The sequence below is a fragment of the Taeniopygia guttata genome, chromosome 2 (genome assembly GCF_048771995.1).
Source record: "Taeniopygia guttata chromosome 2, bTaeGut7.mat, whole genome shotgun sequence".
Classification (NCBI taxonomy): Eukaryota; Metazoa; Chordata; class Aves; order Passeriformes; family Estrildidae; genus Taeniopygia; species Taeniopygia guttata.
Window position 1 is genome coordinate 61,903,604 of NC_133026.1, and position 21,937 is coordinate 61,925,540.

The following is a 21,937-nucleotide window of genomic DNA, read 5'->3' on the forward strand; positions in this document are numbered from 1 at the left end:
AATTCTGTCAGCCAAGCAGCTGTCCTGCCATTAACGCTCTTTAGCAGCTGTGCTCTTTCCACTACCTGGGGACCTGTTAGAAAGCGTTTACAGAGTTTCGTGTGGACAGGTGTCCCTGAAAAAGCCATGCTGCCTGCAAAGGAATGCAATAAGAGTGACCTCTCTCCCAGCACCCTCAGATATTTCAGATATTTTATTTCAGTAATAAAAGAGAAAAGCAAATTATGACGGTGCTCCACCCGCCTACCACTTAGATAATTAAAACAAGGAAGTTGTTGTATAAGTTGTTCCCTTGCAAATGTGTCCCCTGGCACGTCTGCTTCTCTTTGTTTCTACAGACCTTTCAGAAGTGAGCTGGAAAGGTTGTAATGAATGAACCAGTGCAGCAGTGATACTGTACGTCCCTGGCAGCTGCCTTTTGGTGTAGGCTAAAGCAACTGAAATGTCTGCTTTCACACTTAGGTGCTTTGAAGACAGACACCACAGGGCATTATCTCTCAACTTTGGAGACATAAACTGTCCTTTTGTTGGACAAAGGTATACATAATATTCTCTGTCATATCTAAACACAAAAATATTTTCACTTATGTTAAAATCAATTCAGTTGCAGAACTGGATGTGATTGTGGTCTTGAGAAAAATAACTCGGGTCATATCTCAGTGGTAACTGTGAACTAAATGTCAGCATTCGTGAGTGTGTTAGTCAGGCCAGCTCACCAAATTTTCAAATGTGCAGGATTTCCAGAAACAGCGTAAAAAGAAGCTACCTGCCAACATTTTCATTTATCAAAGATCAAAGTTAGGTTGAAAAAGTTTTGTTGAAAAGTCAGACACAGGCAATGCAGAACTGAGCTTGTTTGCTCACTGTCAGTGTGGCTTGCTGCTGTGCTATCGGCAAATTCTCCCTTTGATATTGGGAAATGAAGCTGTGGGCTTTTTTGTTTGTTCCTTGGTATTACGGTAACTCCCTCCGAGCCCAGTGACGTCTGCAAGGGTTCCTTGAGAATGTGATGGGCATAAGTAAATCCATGTTGTAACACCTCTGTTAATGCTCAAGTGCATTGTGCATTATGACTTGCATGTTTTGTGGTTGAAGGGTGTCATTGTGAGTGGTCTGGCAGAGGCTGCCAGGTACAAGAAAATTGGAAGAAAGCCTTCCAGTCAGGTTTGGCTACCTGTAGCTGAGCTAATAATGTTTTGCTGTGTCTGAGATAAGAACAGTCTCTGAGGAAAGGTTTTGTCCATACATGGTACAAGTGGCTCATGGAAGTCCTTAGTCTCTGCAGGGATCTCTCCCAACCTGAGGGTGACCCAGTGTGCCTGACGAGCAGGAGGAAGAGTACACGTTGCCAGAGCCTTTCTGTAGAGGTGGGTGACATGTTGGCATAAAACAGGCGTGTTGGTGACATGTCTGCATAAAACAGGCACCTGAGTGAGCTCCAGGACTGATGATTTAGCAACCTCAGACCCCACATGAAGCACTGCACCTTCAGACTCCTCAGCCAGGAGGAGCACTTGTGTGGGAAACAGGGATTTTTGGTGCAGGCGTCTGTCCGACCTGAGAGAGTTAAAATCCAGAAAACATAGATGACATTACTGGAAACAGTCCCTGGTTTCTGGTCTGTTAGGAAAGGGATCAGTAGAAACTTCTTGTTTTCTGGCTAGTCCACCTCATATTTTTAACTTCTGGTATTTGAAAAAAAAAATCATGAGTAACTATATATCTAACTGTCTAGCCCTCTCTGCTGGAAAAAAAAAGAAACCAATGGAGAAGGACAACTTTGGCAGTCATCCAGGAATGGGAACTCTCTTCTTAGATATAGACCACGGAAATCTTGCTTGACAGCAGCCTCTGGATTTCAGACCTCTGCTCTGACTTCACCACCAAAATCCTAACCTTTATCTTATGGTTTAAGAAGGTGGTGTTGTACTTTTGCTGGTGCTGTACAATCTCCTCATTTCTAGTTTTCTTCCTGACAGGTCCTCTGAAGAGTTTTTCTTTTCTTGTCTGTTTTCATCAGCTTTACAATTTTTCTGGTTGGCTACAGTTAGATCCTCATTTTATGTATCTCTGGAGTTGGCACATAGCAATGCCAATCTTCCCTTTCCAGGTGGTGGGTACAACAAATGGAACACAGAAATTCAGGGAGGAAGGCAAAAATCATAATTTCACTTGCTTAGTGAGGCATCTGCAACTGGAAAAGGACTTATGCTGGCATAGCATGAAGCCCCTTGGACTAATTTTTTCTCCTTAACTTTACTTTCAGGCTTAAAAATTTTCAGTTAAAGAAAAATAAACAAAAGTGGCCAGCATTGCTCTCACAGACATGACCAAAGGGATTTAACCAGTAAAGGAAATAAGGCCGAGAGATTATCTTAAACTTCTTTCCTATTAAAACAATTCATTTCATATATTGCCACAATGCAACAACTTCATCTGAACTTCCTTTCAACCTCTATAAACATGTCCTTAAAATAAAAGCTGTGAATTACTATTTGAAAAATACAGTCTCTGTGTGACATTGGGCAACACTTTTTGAGTAGTTGTAGTTCTAGAACTTGCTTCAAAATGAAGCATTGCATTATCAGATCAAAGAGAAATTAGTTGGAAAATATGCCTAGTGTGTAAACCAGCTATAAACTTAATGTACTTTTTTCTGTCTTTTAGTGAGCTTTGTTGCATAAAACAAAACAGTTTGGAACTGACACTGATTCTGGGGCAAAGAATCCATTAAAATAGTTAGAAAAACTCTATTCAATAAGATAGGTAAGAAAAATGATATTTTTTAATCTATGGTTTACTGAAGTGAATTGTAAAATCTTCTGCTAGGGAATATCCCTTTTTGATACTCTGTCTCATTCTTTGGAAGGTGCAATGTTTTTTCAGAGAGTGATGAGAAAATAATGAATTGAGAGGCAAAGAGCCTGTTTTAGGCACCCACTCATCAGAGTGACAAGAATTGGGGTTGTCATTCAGCAAGGACAGCATTGTTTTGTTACTGCTGGGATTATCTGCAGGAGGGCTCTGTGAGAGACTGTGAAAGAACTTACAGAAGAGGAAGTTTCATATATTCATGACCCCAAAATGAATGAAGAAAAATAAGATTGTGTTTCTAGCCATTTTTTTTTTTTTGCATTAACATTTAAAGCTCTTAAATATGGATTTTCATGTGATTCCTGCAACTATAATGTGAGCATGGTAATGAGCATGGGTATACCTGCTGCATTAGCTGGAGAAAAACATTCTGGGGAAACCATAGATACAAAAGAAAATTTAATACTTGCGATAAAGGGAAGGACTATCAGGCCCCAGACCTTTCCCATGGCTTTTGCTCTCCATCTCTCAATTTATTGCCCCTGTGTGGCTTCCTTCCCTTTCAAAGCTGTTTCATCCCACTCCAAACAGATTTGGCTGCATGGGGATAAGAAGGGTGTTTAAAGATTTTAAAATTGTTGCCTCACTGTTTGTAGTCCAGTTTCTTGTACCATAAATGGGTATCAGCTAATCAGTGTGGGTGAGAAAGCACTTCAGTGTATTTTGGGTTGGGAACAGGGGCCAGACCCAGGGAACACTTTCAGAGCCACCCAGGTATTTGCAGAAGGGCTGTGATCCTATGCAATCACTTGTGTTCCCAGACAGTGAAGCATTTTGGGTGCCCCCCTTGATGTGCCATTATGCAACAAGCTGCCAGGAAGCAGAGTAAGAGTCACTGCTCTTAAAAGACTTTCACAAGGAGGCCAATCACCCAAGGCTCAGAGGGGCAAGGAGGAACCCTCAGTGTGTGGCAGACATCCCCATACAGGGATGCTCAGGTGCACGCAGGAGGAAGGATCTCAGCCAAACCCTGTGCCAACAGCAAGCTCATCTTATTTCCAAGTGAAGGCTGGGTCCCACGGGGGAACCCACACCTCCCACCCTACTCCCCCTTCTCTACCTGTGTGTTCTTTTCTTTCCTGAGGGGATTTTATTTCTTCCTTCCCCTGGCAACAACTCCACAGCAGTTTTGCCCTGCCAACAGCAGCAGGCAGCAAATGCTTTGTATGCCTTGAAACAATTTCTTTTGCAGGCCACACTGTGGAATGAATCTGAGCAGCTGAGCTGCTGCATGCTGCAGGGTCATGGACCTGCCTAAATCCCATTGACCTCAGCAGGTAATGGTTACATGTCTGGTTAGGGTTTTGGGGAAAGCTGTGAAAGGCACACAAAGGAATGGATACCTAAAGAGTGGGTATTTGGTGGTGAATTCTGAACTCCTGTGTTTTTGTAGTTAAAAAAAAAAAATCACTTAAACTGCCAAAGTAAAAGTTGTTGGGGTTTTTCTGTTTTGTATTTTTTGGGTTTGGGTTTTTCATTTTTTTTCTTTCAATTGTACTTATTTTGAACACATCCTGATTTAAGAAAGCTTGTGCCTTAAAAAGCCAGGTATCCAGAGGTATAATTAGATCCCCAGAGTCAGTTTGGACAGCTCAGATGGCTCTTCTGGATGTCACTCCAATTGTCCTCACTCAAAGGACAATTTAGTTGGTGAAAACAGTTTGGACCAAGTGTAAGACCCAAATTTTTCTGTGCACTGAAGTTTGCATTTGAACACGAAGAAACATAAAGAATGGAAACTAGAGACCGAGTTGTAGCAACCCATGCTTTTTGCCTGTGGTATTGCACAGGACTGTGGCATGTGGTCACAGTGAGAGAGGAGGAAGAGACTACCAGCATGATGGAAAAATCCTAAAAACAGTAGGAAAATTTACAGGATAAAGGCCTTGAACAGAAACATTAATTTCAAACCTAAAATACTTCAATATAAGCTATATAGAACAAGGTGGGGTTAATTTAATCTTCAGCAGCCAGCAGTCTTACATACATTTAAGTGTTAAAAGTGCTCTCAAGATATTTGTCCCAAATTCCCATAGAAGGAAGCATCACAGCCTTGCCTGGCAGAAGCTCTGAAAGAGTGTTGTTACTGTGCTGTTACACAGCTGCCTTTTCTGTGTCCCCATCATAACTGATCTCCAAACCTGTTTGCCTGCATGCCTGCCTAACAGGCATTCCCCCTGGAAGATGATGGCGCTTACCTGGAGAAGCTCATTCTCGTTTTCTTCTTATCTGCCAGAGAAGAGTGATCAGACATGCCATTTGAAAGGTGTATTGGGGTTTCTAAGACTCATGAAACAAGGCAGAGGTTAACCCAGGCAACCACCAGGCTGTAGCTGAAAATTGGCCTGCCTTCAGAGGATAAAAGAGCAGTGGGAGGGTCTCTTTAGGCAAACAGCTATCTAGTGAATTGCAAAAAAAAAAAAAAAAAAAAAAAAAAAACCAAAAAAAACCCCAAAAACCCTTGATCTTCAGGATGCAGAAAGAAGGTGCTTTCTGAACTTGGAGAAAGTTGGTAAACAGAAGGTTGACAGCCAAATGTTGGTGCCCCCCCACATCGAGGGAATAGGGACTGTGTTGCATGGATGCGTTCCAGTTGGAGGAGAGCTTTGCTATGCGGAGAAGCTCTCGGGTCAGGTGAAGACAGCAGGATTCTTGCAAACCAGATGGGTAAGTCAGCTCCTCAGAGTTGGATTTCAAATGAAACCTGGGCAACTTCATTATTGCAGGGCGGAACCAGGAATTTCCATGGCTTTGATGAAAATCCTATAAAAGTAATGGTTGCAGAGATGGCTTGCTTTGAAGTTTTGAATTTGAATTTTGAGAGAATCCAAAATTCAAGCTAGAATCGGCTGAAATTTGTTTCAATAAAAACCTTTTGGGAGAAAAAAATAAATAAAAACCCAAACTATGAACTCTTGGAAATGAAGTTCTCTCAAACTTGATGTAAAATGTATATCACGTTTGAAATCATCTTGGTGAAAAGATGGTAAGACTCTTAAAATGAAAATACAGTAATATTTTCACTGAAGAGCTGACTGAGTTTACCCATTATGTTTTCCCTCTGATTTTTTTTAAATTATTTTAATTTCAGCAGAAAAAATACAACACCGACTCTCTTGTGATAATACAGTGTTTTGAGGACAAGGTTGGGAATTTCCTCCCTGCTTTCCAGCTTGCAAAAGTCTTGAAATAAGCTCTCATTTATTCTCTGAATCTTCCTTTGGGAAAATCTTTCAAACTTCCAAACATTTTTTTCTTCCATAAAAATTCTTTTGAGCTAGAATTCTAACTTGATATCAATCTCTAGTGCAAATGAAACATAAAATCACTTTCTACAAACACTGGTGATCAGAGACAGCTGACCTTAGCCCTACTCTGTTCCTTCTAGGGTTTACTGTAACTGTGGTTATTGAGGAGGTAGGAGAAATATTTTAATGGAACTCCAGATGTGGTTTGCATCCATGTGTGTGTGTGTGTAGATGAAAATATTACATTTATATGTGTGTGTATGTATATATAGGTACTATATATATGTGTATGTGTATATGTATGTGTGCATATATAAATTACAGGGATTTGTGTTTTCCACATTACTGGGAACTCATATTGAGACAGTGACATTTGATTGCATCCTGTGAGATGAATAGTTTACACATAGCTGAAGAACAGAGTCACTATTTAAGCTGTAAAATATTCTGGTTTGCTCCACTTTCATCTTGATAGACGTTAATGTAAGTTTCTTTTGCCAAACTGAAGATAAACTGTTTGTCTTGCAGTCTCATTCCAAAACAGAGAAATTACTTAAGTGCCTCACCCCTAAAAGGAACAGTATGTGATGAAACAGAATATGCCCGAACTTATATTTAATTTTGCTGACAAATGTCTTTTGAGTGACTGTTCCTCAGCTTCTTTCCCAGTCCTTTATTTTTATGAGTTTTTTTAAAACACTGATCTTTCCACAGACTGGTGACACACTGACATTTCAAGATTGGAATTCATCAGAACACGTTTGATGAAATATATTTTACAAAAATATTCTGCTTCTTAGATGCCAAAACATTTTGCAGAGGTGCTGGTGTTGATGAATGGGGAGTTTTATGTATCCCAGGTTGAGGTCTCTGGTTATGTCTGATCTGAAAACTCAATCTCTCTAACTCAGAAATAGATGTTTCAACACAATTACACACCCTTACATTTTAAATTTTTTTGTTTTCATTTCAAGACCATATGAAAAAACTGGAAAACCTGCACAGTTTTGGAGTGGACTTATTCCTCTATCACCCAGCCAGCTCTGCACGATACCTTCTCTCCCACAAATGACTTGTGCCAGGTTTCCAGAAATGGGTGTGGGGCTACAGCTATGGGTTTTTTTTTCCACAGAAGTCACCTGTCATCTCACTGTAGCTTGAGCTTCCACAGACTTCTTTTTTTCCACTGAGTCAGGCTGTGAGAGCAGACCACAAGCTCACACTCAGCCAGGGCTGTGACTCGGCTGGTTGGCTCCGGGTTGCTGTTCCAGCTGTCCGGGCTGGTTTCAGCAGGGCGACCACTGTGGGTACATTTTTAAAACACAAACAAACAAACCAAAAAAAGTTTACAAATGTTTGTCTTCAAATTCCTGCACGAGGGCAACTTAATTGAAACCCACACCTGGTCGAACAGGGTTAGGCTGTGCCAAAGAAAGCCTCTGTGCCTGTTTCATTTGAAACCAATGGAGGGGAAGATAGTTCGTTAAGTCTGCGGTTTCCAGAAATGTCTCTGATGTGGAGTTAAACTTCTTATGTTTTGAACTCTTGTTTTGTTAAATGAGTGCAATGTTACTTGTACAGCCTGAATTTTAATGACCTGTTTCTTGGTTTAGAAGATGCAGTCACATTTTCAACCTTTGAGGCTGTGGTTGGAGATTAGGTAGATAAGTTAAAAGCCTGACCAACTCCCCTAATTAGGTTTTGGTTCTTGCAGTATATGCTGAACTTTACAGGTCATATTTCCACACACTGAACTCTCAGTCCATTTCCCAACACACCTTGAACTTGCAGTAAAACTTGAAATTTCTTATCAGAAGTATTTTTTCTTTGGATTTCCTGGAAGTCCTGGACTTGTCTCACAGAAAAATACTTCTTTTTTTTCCTTTTCTTTTTTTTTTTCACTAAATTAATGCATCCTTTGAAATGGTGAATGGTTTCAAAAAGTATCTCTCATGTGAGTCAAAATAGGAACCGCAAATACTATGTTCTTTAAAAAGCAGTAGACACTTCTATCACACTTCTGCTGTTCTGCTTGTGATGGCATTCTCAGAAATACACAAGGGGCAAATTTTCCTAATATGCCAACATATTAGGAATCAAAAGTAAATAGTACTTGGAGAGGTGGCCTTTGGAGAATGGAGAACTGGTATCTGTCTGACAGGCTGTGGGCTCCTGAATCCCCAGATAATTTGTGAAAATGGGACTTGGGGTGACCAAAGAGCCATAGAAAAATGACCTGCAGACCTTTGGGAGAGGCATCCTTAGGGATGGCCTGTGCAGATGGTTTGACACTGGTAGCTGTAAAATTTAGTCTGGCAGATTGTATGGGTTTTAGCAAGTTTAAACTACCTCACATGCATGCTCCACAGCTGGTGGGCAGGAATCAAAGAGGAGCTTATAGGGGATGTCACTGAGATGAATGCAGAACATTAAGGCAAAAATATCCAACTCCACTTTCTCCAAGTAGGAATTTATCATTGTGCCTAGCTGTTACAGTGGGTGGTCTCTGTACTACTAATATGATGTAGCTGTTAGAAAGGTATTTCCATCTCTCATAATTTTCTACTGTTTACTTACCCTTGCTGTGACACTGCTATTGACCCTGAAGTTGTAATTATAACTAATATTTCAGTAATCCTGATGATATATTGCAACAAATTGACCAACAATTACATAGGAAACAGTATTGTGGCAGTCACCAGGGACTGCCTGGCATAAGACAACTTTAATTAGACCTGACTAATACCTTATCCTGCCTCCAGGGTGCAGAGGATTTTGAGTGCTAAATGCTAACATTTCTATTAATTTACATGATCTTAGGAAATGTCTGTTTGCTAATTGTTCAAATAAAGGAGTCTCCTTTTGCAGAAATAGCGTAGTTTACAGAACATGGAGGAAAATAATTTCAGCTGCTATTAGCTTTAGTTGAAACTGCCAGCATCCTGAGTTGCCAAGATCAATCAGTTTTGTAGAGAGAAGAGGAAGTGCTTGCAGATGTGTCTGGCTCCCCTACAGGCACTAAGTTGAAATTTCTTCTTCCTGTATTCAGAAAATATTTTGAAATTCAAAGTATGTGTGTAGCCATTTAAATTGGTTACCCAAAGAATCTATGCACATGATCTGGAAAGGAAAACTACCCTTTTCCACTCCAGACTCTGCAAGAATGATGTTTCTATTTTGGTGAAACCTGTGGCATATGTCATTTTTCTTTCAATATATTAGTGAGATGCAACATGACAAGCTCTTGAGATTTATAGGCTACTTGTAAGGGATCTTTAAACCACAAATTAGGAAAAGACAGTCCTTATATTCTGTGTCCAACCTCAAAATACATATACATTTGCTTTAAAAAATGTGCAGTTTCCACAAGGGGAAATCACAGTTTGCAACAAACACCACAGGAGAGATTATCAGATACCGACCTGTCTGTCATGTCAAGGGCTGCCATTCCAGATATCCCTATGCTTTCCTCCACAGCATCTCTAATGCAGGCACTAACATAACCCCTGTTTTCCTCTTGAAGTGCATTCCCAAATGTAGCTCTGCTACCAAACCAGCCCCTCTGCGGTGGCTTCAGGGCAGTGGAAGAAATGCATTCAATTACATACACAAACATAACCATGGAAAGTAAAATTGGTTCAGCTTCTCCCGTATCTTTCTTATCTTGCTTGTTTTCTAAGCTTTGGAACAGGAGCCTTGTTTAAATGTAAGTTAGCATAACACCCTAATTTTAAATATGGACCTGTAGGCAGCAGTATAACATAAGTGTTAATGCAGTAACTTTGAATGTAGACCTTAGCTGAACCCTAGAGCCACGGTGGTTCTGCAGTACATATACAGTCATTCAGGGGTGATCCTTTGCTTGGATAAAATGCTTCCATTCAAAAGCAACGATAGTGTTTGAATTAATTAAGTTATAACTGAAGTTTTTTCATGATGCTATCTTAAAGCAATAACTTGCAGTGGTACACACAGCCTAATCAAAATCAGGCTTTGCGGTTTTAGGTGATGCATAAATACTTCTGTAGACCTGAGGTGAAAAATGTGGAGCATTTCTAAGGGAATTAAGAACCTCAAACTCACCTTTTGAAGTAATCTTGCTACTTAGGAGCAGATTTTCAAAGTGTTTATTGTCCCTTTCAACAGCAGCAAAGAGCAAATGATGGAGAGCTGCAAGTCATAGGCTGGGATTTCAGCAAGCCTGATGTACCAGTGCGCACGTCTGCAGCTATTCACACCTAGGTACTTCTAGAAAATTGAGCCTAGATACCTCACTATATTAAAAAAAAAAATGGAATTAATACCACAAAGCCTAATCATGAGCAGAGAAATGTGAGCCAGAATACCTTTAGAAAACAATTTTCAAAGGTATATTTTCCCCTCAAATTGTAAATAGGCTGCCTGGGAGAGTTTATTATATGAGGTTAGTTACAGCAGTAACTTGATTCTGACAGGTATCTGTCTGTCTGCTTAGCTATGTTGTTTAACAAACCAGCAGTTATGCTCCCAAGCCACTCTTGAAAATTGTTCTTTAGAGTTGCCCTGAAGCACCTGTACTGTGCCTGGGAAAGGAATGCACAAAGGAACAGAGCTGTTAAAAGCAATTACTTACAACAAAAATGATCTTTTTATGTTACAAGAAATCATACCTCTTGTGTAATATACCTTCAAAATGTTAGAAGCATTTCTGTCTGAAACATCCTGTGAACAGAAGGCAGAGGGAAAGCTCCTTAAAGGCTCAGGTTCACTTTGAGCTTTCACTGGTAGAATTGGGGTTTGACTGCTGTCTTGTATAAACTAATTTAATGTTATTTTTTCTGGAAGGATGTGTTGTCTCTTGATCTTATTGGTCAAAGAAACTTTTCTTTGTGTACCAGAGAGACAAGAATTCACACCATTTAGAAGAGGCAGCAAGGATTCTCCCTCCTGCAGCAGCTCTTCAGCCGCTGGAGTTTCTGTAAGTGGTTTCACATCTCCCCTCGGCTTCTCAGCATTGTCCTACAGTTCAGACTGCCACTAGCACAACCAGATTGAAGTGAGACTTTAATTAATCTGGTGGAATCAGGAAGAGGGCCTGAGCATAGCTATGGTGTAAGATACACTTAAAAGAATTTTTATTGTGTCTGAACCAAGCTTGAGTTAATCCTGAAGCTAATTTGAGATCAAAAGCACAGAGACTGTTTGAAATCTTATCTGAATCAGATTGCCAGATCATTTAAGGCAAACATTAAATAAGATTGCTTCAATTACTCCAATCAGTCAATCTTGGCAACTGAGATTGAGTTCTTCACTTCAGAGGCTGATCAACTACTGTTAGATTCGGGTAATAAACGGGGTAAATTAACTGGTGTGTATTCCTTAGTTGTAGCTGTAGTTGGGCTTCTGGAAAGAGCTCCTCCACGTTTGGACCACACCATGGCACAGGCACAGCTTGGGTTCACAAGTCTGGGGCTATTTTCTACAGCATTCCAAGGGCTCAGAGTCAGCGTTTGAGTTTTGACCTACTGTCAGTTTAGGCACAAAATAATTCTCACCTTTCCAGGAGCACTGCCTTTCTTAATAGATTAAGACCATTAGATAAAACAATATTGTAACACTCTGTGAAAATTGAGTGACCACAGGAGATGATCACTACAATATGAGATAATTATTAAAATGTTTTAGCTGAACCTACAGTTAGAACCTACCTATAGTACACTAAAGTTCTGCTGAAATCCAGACAAAATCTGCTCATTTAAAAATGTACCTGTGTGTAAGGAGGTTGGCTATTTCATCTGCAGTGGTTTGTGTTAGAAGGTAGATAGCTCAGATACCAAATATCAGGTTATATGCACAGAATTTTGCAGATATCTTTCCTAGCAGAGCTTTTATTTTTTTTTTTTTTTTCTTTTTTCTTTTCAGGATTGGTTTTGGCTTGCAGTTCCCATAGTTTAGAGTTCAGTTTGGGCAGCTGGAATTCAAAACTGGAAATGTAGGGCCAGGTTTCTGCTCTGCTTTCCGGTGCCCGCCCCGAGTAAGGTCCCTGGGTATATCCCAGCCTCTCTTCCCAGACTCTAAAATGACTGTCAAAGGGTTTCCCTGCCTCAAAAATGAATTGAAGCCTCTGATCAATTGCACAGAGAAAAGGGCTTTACTTTTCCACTTGGTTTTATGCTGCTTAGGACTTGTAACTCTTACATATATCTTTCATTTTGGTCATTCCCTTTTTTTTTTTTTTTTTTTGGAGTAGGAAGAAAGTATAAAGTTGTAAAAAAATATTGGTTTTTTTATCAGAAAAAAGAACCTGTTGCTCTGAATTACAGATTTTTAGATCCCAAAAATATAAACTTGTGATTCAAAATAGAACCAGGCATAGGTATCTTCTTTTCCTTGCTATAAATGCAGCTATTTCTGTACCCAAAATGAGACTCAGATTAAGGCAAACAGATTCCTTGGGCAGGGTCTGAATTCAGAAAAAAGCTGAGGCCCCAAGCCACCAAGTCACCTCCCATGTAAAAGAGGCCAGAGGAATCAATAACATATGTACTTTACAGCATGACAGTAATAGTGGAATTTTATAGTGGCTTTCAGTTGTAGCCTTGAAATTTATTTCTTTACCTTCTGTGTATTAAAGACACATAACACTTGCTGGGAGCAAACCAAGAGATGTGCATTAGATACCAGTACATCAAACAAGCCCCAGCGTAATGTAGCCACCCATTTGTTTTGGGTGCCTATGGAATATGGCAAGCTCAAATATGCTTGCCTCTCTTTCCACATACACTTCACAAGTTCACAAGGCATAGATTTATTATTATTATTAGCATATTGTTATTTAAGAAAAAAAATGGCAAATTCTTCAGTAAATATAATAAACATCTGGTTGTGATTGGGGAAGAGATTGCTATTTGAAGTCATTCTGAGAGGCTGATAATGCTTCTCCTAAAACTATTTACAAAATCCCTTCCCTCTTATGCCTCAAGGCCTAAAAATACGTATTTTTTTCCCCTTTGATATCCTGACACTTTCTCTCAGGAAAGATCTAGTAGGAAAGAGTGCTTAAGATCCAAGGGAAAAGTTCTTATCTATTGCCTCAAACTACAGCTTTTACCTGCTTAACACCTGTAGTTTGATTGATAACACTTTACAAGATGAGATAAAGACCCTTATTGCCATTAGCAATATTCACACCCTGGCAATCTTTGCTCAGAGAAATGTGCATTAATGTTCTGTTATTACAGTAGTAGTTTATATTTTCAACTGCAAGCTGATTTATCAGGGTGTGTAAACTTTGCTGAGGACATGCAGTCCCAGCACAAATATGACCAAGCACATTCTTGTTTCATGATTAGATCTGTATGAAAATGAGGAGGCAGTGCCTGCATTTGCTTTGTGTTGTGAAGCAGCTGTAGACAAACCTGTTGCTGTGACAATGTGAGATAGCAGTTGGGATATTTGGCACACAAGCTCAGCCTGAAAATCTTCTTATTCCTGTCTGTGTCTTCTCAGATGTGACGTACAGCCTGGTGAGATCCTACATGGGTTTTCACACCAACCTTCAGACACCTTTGGGAAATGACAGATATTTTAGCAAAAGCACAACCCTATACTTTGTTCTGCACTTTTCTTAGTTCACAGCCCCAAATTTTGGAATGTCATACTGGCTCAGAAATCCTGGATTTCTCTGATCTAGTCTTGTGTTGCTACTCTTTGTTTTCACAAAATGAGTGTTTGCTGCTCTGTAGTGGTGTAAATGAGTTCTCCCGGGTGCCAGGTAGAACATCAGAAATTCAAACTAATAAAAAGAAGCAAAGAAATAAAAGGAAGGAAAATCAGAAAGCAGGATCATCTTAATGTCCCCTGGGGCTGTACAGTTGCAGCAGTGGGAAAAGAAAATTTCATCGTAGTAGATCTGGGAGAGAGGAATAGGCCAACCCAATAGGACATCCAGAAGTTGAGGGCTATCACTTGGACTGCTGGCATTTAAGGACAGTCCTGCCAGATGAGGCTTAATAGCATTTACACCCACCAGTCCACAGGACAAGGCAAGGAAGGATCAGTTCCAGATCCTCTGAGCGTGCCAGGTTTGTCTATACTTTGGTCTTCTTCCAAGGCAGTGCTAATCTCTGTGCCTCCATAGTGTGAAATCCCACCCTGACAAAAATCTTTACAGCCACTGGGGTTTTCTGTAGAAGGACACATCACTCTGATCAGCTCCTGCATTAGGTTATTAAATAAACAAGTGTTCCTACTCATTCCAGGTAAAATGGCAGGTGCCACCTGGCTGGAGCTCTGTCCATGGAAGAAGGCAGAGGTCGCCTTCCCTTTTGCATCACAAAAAAACCAAACTCTTCAGGGGACACAAAGACAATGTTTGTAAAGCTCTTCCTGATCACTGGTTCTGTAGGGAAGTGTTTTAAGACTTTTTTTTGGTGATATTTTTAAATAATAACATCAATGATATTTGTAAATGACAGAAGGCGATACCTTAAATACCTGTTCAGAAAGCAACTGTGTTATGATCTCATCGGCAGGATAGTTGTGCTTTCTAATTGTTCGTTTCCATTGCAGAGAGTTGATAATTAAAGATGTCATGTAGACCCACACAGGAAGGAAAGAATTTCACAAAATATCCTGTTTCCCACCCATCAGATGGGAATAGAGTGGGGGGTGAGAGAATGAATCAAAGGATGAGCACAAGAATATAAAGCTAAAGCTGCAATAGTGACAATAAGGGTTTGTTCTTTTCCACAGGAGCCTGTCCCAAGAAAGGATTCCTGATGGGACATTTCCTGTTCACATTGCTGTCTTTCTCATGAGAATCCACTCTCAGACCCCATGCCTCCTTGTGGACTCTGACAGATGGTGGCATCCAACTGGACCCTGACTGAGCAAAGTAAGGAAGAGTCAGTGACATGAGATAATACTGGTGCTGCTGGAGTGTGAGGCATAATCCACAGCAAACACTCATGTTACAATAACTGCAACAAGAATAAAAAATACCTATGTGATTGCTTGTGGCCACTCCAAATGACAACAGTGCAACAGATCTCAGGAATGCAAAGATGCTTCGAGAGCTTTATTCTATTTTGGTTAATGTCGGCTAAGTTATATCTATGGGGTCCTGCTCCTGTGAAAAGATTTCTTGGAAAGTGTTAAGCATATCTGATGCTTATCAAGAATGCTTAGGAATAATCAAATATATTTGATAATCTGTATAATTGCCCTTGGAATAGATGTTCTGCCAGTGGCACTTTTGGTCTAAATTCCTACTCCCATCTGCCTTGAGGGTTTGAGAAAGCAATATTTGCTAAGTAGATATGCTAAGAATGCTGTTCAGCTGTACAGTGGCATGCTGTGCCTATGTAGTGGCACCCTGTATCTCTTACTGAGAAACTGGACCCTTACATTAGTAATTCACGCATTCTGAGCCTAGAAACCTCTGTCATTAACTTGGTACCTCTTGTAGACGCCAGAAGAAACCTACCCAAACACCTGACCTGTGGAAAATATTGAAGATTTTTATTTTTAACTCTTGGGTGGCCTTTGGGAAAGGGAATGGAAAAAACAAAACAAAACAAAAAATAAACAAACTAACAAAAAAACAAACACCAAAAACAAAAAAAAAAAACAAACCCCAAAAACCAAAAAAAGACCACCAAAAAACCCCCAAACTTATTAACCAGGTATCTAACTTCAAGTTTCAGAAGTTCAGTAGATACCAATATGTGGAGAATATAACTGAGGTATAAAACCACTACAGAAAGCATACGAGACAGAAATAACAGAGAAATTTGATAGGTCTGATATAAAGTCTCAGATGGATGTCCCTACTCAATGGGACTCTGTTGGTTCTATAGAAATAATCTAAAAGCCACGGGGAAAAAGCATTACTTTTTCACCTAAAACAAAATTTCCACTTTTTGAAAGTACTTTTATTCCTTATAAGTTGGCAGAAACTTTAAGAAGAATTGATAAGAAAAGGGCAGTGCTGTCCTTTAGACTGAGGAGTCTGGTGCTCTTGTCCAGTCATGATGATATCTGCCTGGCTGAGTGCAGCCACTGAACCCTGTGGGTACCACATGAATAACAGATGCAAATCCAGAGTCCTGTCCTGACAGAGAGCACAGTTAGTATTGCTCTGGAAAAAGCCTGTGACACAACCTTGGAAATTGTGAAATTTAATGTATGCTTGAATTCCTTCTTCTGTTAGACTGATACTCTGTTCTTCTACATTTTATTGAGGGGTTTATGAATTACTAATCTTAGTTTATACCATTATTGGATAATTAATACAAATGGTGGAAAACTGAGAGAGGGTGGATTTATGAAAACATTATCACATGTTCAAGTTTCCAGTTTTGTCCCTAGTGACATTGTCCAGAAAGCTGTGGCCTTCACAGGGGCAAAAACTTGACCATGCACTTCTACAAAAGCAGGTGTGAATTTTCTTTTATTTTTTGGGCCTCTAGTGGTCTGTTTGGAAGGAATTAGTAAGGGCTATAAAATAAAGATTTTCTTTGGAACACAAAAATTAAAATAATCAAAGGCAGTGTAGAACACAAACTTTCACAATTTTCTGTGGACTTGAGGTATTTGATACACTCATTGCACAATAGCAGCAACACAGTTTAGCTATTTAAACAGCTATTAAAGCATAGTTTAGCTGGTTTAAATACACTGAAATGCTCTCTATTACATCTGAAAGAACAATCCCAGAAGAACTAAAATGGAGAGAGCTTTCTCAGTAATTCCTCTTCCAGAATAACTCTCCTACCACTGTTGTTCGGGAATAACTGTAGACCCTATCTGTGATAGCGCCCACTGGAGACAAACCTGCGCTGGCTGACACCAAAGGGAATATCATACATTTCCTTATCATATCTCTGAATAGCCCATCAAGATCATCTCAAAAGGAAAGAGAAGTTGCCTATGGGTTGTGAGAGGTGACAGCAAGCATCACTAAAGGAATTATGTGACTCACTGAAAAAATTAACACTTACAGTCTTGTATTTGAATATTTTCAGTATTTTCAGTTCAGCTAAATCCTACTGAGGAAAGGTGGTTTAATTTGTCGTGGTTTTTTTTTTTTTTTTTTTTTTTCTTTTTTCTTTCCTTTTCCTTTTGGCTAATTGTTGCTTTTTACCTGAAATCACTGTTTATATCAATCAGTACTTTATCACCAAGAACACCTGTGTGGAAACTGGAGGCGATAAGGAAATTTTCAATGTATCACTGTTTTTATTAGCTAGGTGTGAGCATGTATAGAAGTTCCTATCTGTCTCCTATTTAAGTAAGATAAGGGAATTATGAAGTGGGGAGTGTTCTACCCATGGTTAATTTGTAAAATCCCACCTGAAGAGATAAACACTAGGAAGCTGTAAATTAAAGGCAAAAAAAATGTCTTCAAAATGTTCACAAAGGGATTTTATCATTCAGTTTTGTTCCAGAGCAAATCTTGTGTTATTTTCTTATTTCTATAAAACTTGTTAACAGCTATGCCACAGAGAGGTATTAATTTACATCACACTTGAGAACCGTGTTTGGGCAGCTTCTGGGTGTTATACTGAATTAGTACTTGCAAGGATGAATGGCTGAATACAAATATAGGGAGAATACTTAATATAATAAAGTGGTTTGGGGCAAACAAATTTTGAGAGGTTGTGCTGAGCAAATATGAGGGTTCATCTCTGTAACTTCTCTGGAAGTAGAGAGGAAAGAGGATTTGTCTTTTGAAAATACTCATTTGAAAACATCCTGAGCTGAGAATGACACAAAGAATGAAGGATGGACTTTGTGGACAGCACTGGCCTGGGAATCAGGATACCTGTCATGTGTTTGCACATCTTTTCCTTTCCCTCACAAATGAAAAGTGCCTAAATAGTGCTGGATTCAGAAGCCTCAATTCTTTTGTAGGTCTGTTAATTTCCTTCTTATTTTTGAGTTCCCTGATGAATACCAATGCCTCTATGCTTCTCACTTCCTTTAGACTGAAAGCTTCTAAACTGCTCTTGCCCGTTCATACTCCTGTGAAGATCCTACATTCCAATGTAAGATTGATCTGCCTCACTCAGACTGATGTAGTTGAGTGCCTGTAGTCAATCCTTCACACACAGAGCTGAAAAGCACAGAATCACTGTTGCCTAACCCAAGGCATTCTCCTACCTCCATGTTTAGTATGCAAATATGGAGTCTGGCTTTTCAATCTTTTGAATGCCTAAAGCATTTTGAAGAGTTGATTTTGCTTATCTTACTTTTTCAAAACTTCTCAAATATCTGCTTTCTCAAATATCTTATACAAGACAGGAATTCTCAATGGCATGATGCAGACCTCCTAGCATGCTAGCCCATCACTAGCTGGGCTTGGAAAACCTTACCAGTCTTGCTCTGCATTGGTTAGGATTTATCACTGTAACTACACAGAGACAAGATAGAAGTCATGTTTTCTGTGACACGAAACAACCAGGAGGCTTTTGCCTAGCCCAGAGATCTTGACTTTGCTTCACTGATCAGCCCTATGTCAAAAAAGCCATCATGCTGCTTTTTAGGGTTCTTCTCACAGCTCCCTTTGTTTCCAGAGTGACTCCTTATCTTCTGGTATCAGGTTTGATGAGTCTCCCTGGGTGAGCTGAGCTCTCTCTGCCCATGCCAGGCCGGCGCCATTGCCAGCAGCTGCTTTGCTACATGAAGGGACTTAAGTGTTGCTTCCATTGAACTGAAAAGACTGGATTTGGCAAGCTCCTTGGCTTAATGAGGTCTGCAAACTGTCTTTGAATCCAAGACTCCCATGATGGTAATTGTTAGCACTTTTCAACACAGCAGTCTTTATATGGGGTAAAATATTCAAAAGTGCTTAAGTGAAGGTCAATAAGACTCAGCTATTAAAATAAATAAATAAATAAACCCCAGACCCATAATTAACAGATGTTTGTGGTCCTGCAATAAGTGAAAATATTTTAACAGCCTTTTGGTAGAAACCAAATGCTGAAGTAACCCTTTGGTTAAAAAGCAGCATAACTGTGTAGCCTGATGGGAAGGGCTCCCTCTCTGAGAATAAAGGAGCCTCTGGGTTCAGGGAACAGCTTACTGCACAGACGGACCAAAACAAAGCCAAAAGGAGGATGCTTGGCAGAGCTTCCACCTGCAGAGCTGTACCTTGGGGGAGCATCTTGTCTGCAGCAGGATAACCTGCTGCTTTTGAGGCAGCTCTTTCAGGCAGTGACACCTCACCTCATTTCCCTGGGAGTTGTTTCCATGTCTGGGGCACCACAAAACAGGCAGCACAGAGAAAAGCTGCACAGCAGACTGGCTGCACAGAAAGCCACAGCCTGGTGGTCTCCCTTAAGCTGAGGGATGATAAGTGGCATCGCCAGGGAACGGAGATGTCAGCTTCAAAGACCTCAGGATACCAAAGTATTTGTCTCTTGCATACTGGCTACTGAATCAGAATGGGGAGAACGCTGTTTCTTCCTTTATGAAATTTAGCCTTTTAATTTCCTTTGCTTTTACTATGTGCGTCCAGAAACAAAGTGTTTCATTTTGGGGGTCAGAAGGAGTTTTTCAGTGCACATGAGGCTCTCCTCTTTTCATTTCATGGAAAAAATTAAGAGTAGGGGGAGAAAGGGAAGTTGCATCTGTTCAATGCAAGTTTCCAAAATATTTTGAATTCAGCAGTCACAGTGGAAATAAATGCAATTATTCACACAACTCTACTCACTTTGCACACGGAAGCAGTGAGATGATTCACAACTAAAGATTTTTTTTTTAAAAAAAGCATTCATTTACACAGTGAAGAAGCAATATTGAGCATGGGAATATATGGTTTGGATTCAGGACCTGGGTTTGTGAGCATATATGATGGAAATTGAGGAAAAATACTACTTAGATTTGAGTTCCTCCTCCTGGTAAAGCCTGCAGCTTGTGCAGTCTATCTGGCTGTAACTTGCTTTAGCAGTAATAACCTGGTGTAGGCTGGGATATAATCTTTTCACAATAAACCTCAGCTCTACTAATCTGACTAGCTTTGACCCAAGTATTATCAGGCTGCTTTCTCTTGCAGGCTGTGGAGGTATAGTGCAAAATTAGAGGATCTTTTGCCTTTAGGTTGAGCAAATGAAACCAAATTTATGGCAACAAAAACTTTGGCGGCTAACTTGCTGTCTCATTTATCCTTCTAAACATAAATGAAAATCACATGCAAAATTTTATTAATAAAACAACTGTCACTTTTGGTTATTTTAAGCCTGAACTCTGCCAAATGCAAATACAATAAATAATTTTAGAGAGAAAACTGGGTAAGCCAGCCCAAAATCTGCCTTTGTATTTTTTTTTATAGAGATGCCAAGACTGTTTGATCAGCATGGGAGAGCAATTTGTTGACTCACGAACCTAGCTCTCTCTGATTACTGCTTACATAGCACTTTGGAAAGGTTGGCCAAATACCTTCAAGTCAAGTACCTTGTTATTATGAACATGAGTGCCAGTAACAAAGAAAAAATAGCCTACATGTCATTGAATAATAAATCATGGAGGCAAATAAATGGCTTTTCTAAGAAATGCTCTATTTACATTTTGTCATGTGACATGGCTTTGCTTATGCTCGTGAACGTGATAACGCTTAAAAGAATACTTCCTTTTCACTGCAGCATCTTGGCATCAATCATCTCAGTGCAACTGCATATTCTGGGGTCTGTTTGCAATCAGGCAAATGAAGCAACAAGGGAGATTAAGGGGTAAGACCAATTGTGAGTGCTGGAGCTGTGTTGGTAAACGTAGCTGGCCTTACTCAGCGGCCATAAACTACCTCCCTCACACGAGCCTTTGGCATAATTACTCATGCAGAACAGGTATTCATCCTCTCCAAGCACCACATAAATGAGGCCATGGTAAAGTTATGCAAAGGAAACATGTATCCAATCTGATAAGAAGTCCCTAATAATTGCTGGTATTTTCCATAATATTAGTTTAGGGCTAGAGCCACAAAAAAGGTTTAGGCATGTAAGCTCTGCCTAACTGCCTTGTAGGCATTTGTGGCCAATATTTAGATCCTCAAAACCCCTGTTCAGCTACTGCCTAACCCTAGAGGCGTCTAAAGTCTGCAAGTGCCTATGTTCCTGCCAGTAAAATTCCTGAGGTGCCCAAAGGTCTGCTCCTGGGCATGCCTGGGACTGCCTCTGTTTTTTCTTTTTTTTTTTTTTTTCTTTCTTCTCTTCCCTTCTTGAGCTGAGTAAGTAGATATGCAGCTCATATTTAACCCCTGATGGCATCCACCAATGGGACTTCTGGCAAATATCCTTTGAGAAACCCCAATAGTCCCTTGACCTCAAAAAAGCCCCCCAAAAAAACCCACAACCCCAAAAATAGTGCAGCTGCTGGAAATAGTAGTTGAACCTCAGTATAAGCTCTCCACAGTGACAGGACACCTGACATTAGGTCCTTTCTCTGCCAGAGAAGGGACACTCCCCCCTACTGTTGTGCTCCAAGCTAAAGGAAAGGATTTTTATCTGTCTAGGGCATCATGAGGGTTTCCCCAGATGAGGCTGATGCTCTTTTGCAGGGTGCAAGCCTGCCTCTCTTGGCTGTGTGAGGGATGTCCCTGGAGCTCTGCCCCAGCTGGCAAGTGTCCCTGTGCCCTGCTGTCCAGCCAGCAGTTCAGTTTCCCTGTCCCAGTTAACACCCTGGGGTGCCAGGCACAGTGCCAGCTTCAGCAGGGAGGGTCTGGGAGCACTGCAGCTTTCTGCCTCCAGCCTGGTGATCCAGGCACTTGGCAGGAGTCTCAGGCTGTGCTTCCGGATGGCCAAACCAGCCGTCCCTGCTGCCAAGAATGGGGAGGCCCT

At 40.3% G+C, this 21,937-nt stretch overlaps 1 long non-coding RNA gene across 2 annotated transcripts in view; it reads left to right on the forward strand.

The window, feature by feature from the left end:
- The window catches only part of LOC140682312 (uncharacterized), a 117,099-nt gene extending 99,926 nt beyond the window's left edge, over positions 1–17,173 (forward strand). For both annotated transcript variants that reach the window (XR_012053858.1, XR_012053857.1), the window contains 2 exons: positions 11,000–11,079; positions 14,856–17,173. This is a non-coding gene — a long non-coding RNA (uncharacterized lncRNA). The remainder of the gene's footprint in view (positions 1–10,999; positions 11,080–14,855) is intronic.
- The last annotated feature ends 4,764 nt before the right edge of the window (positions 17,174–21,937 follow it).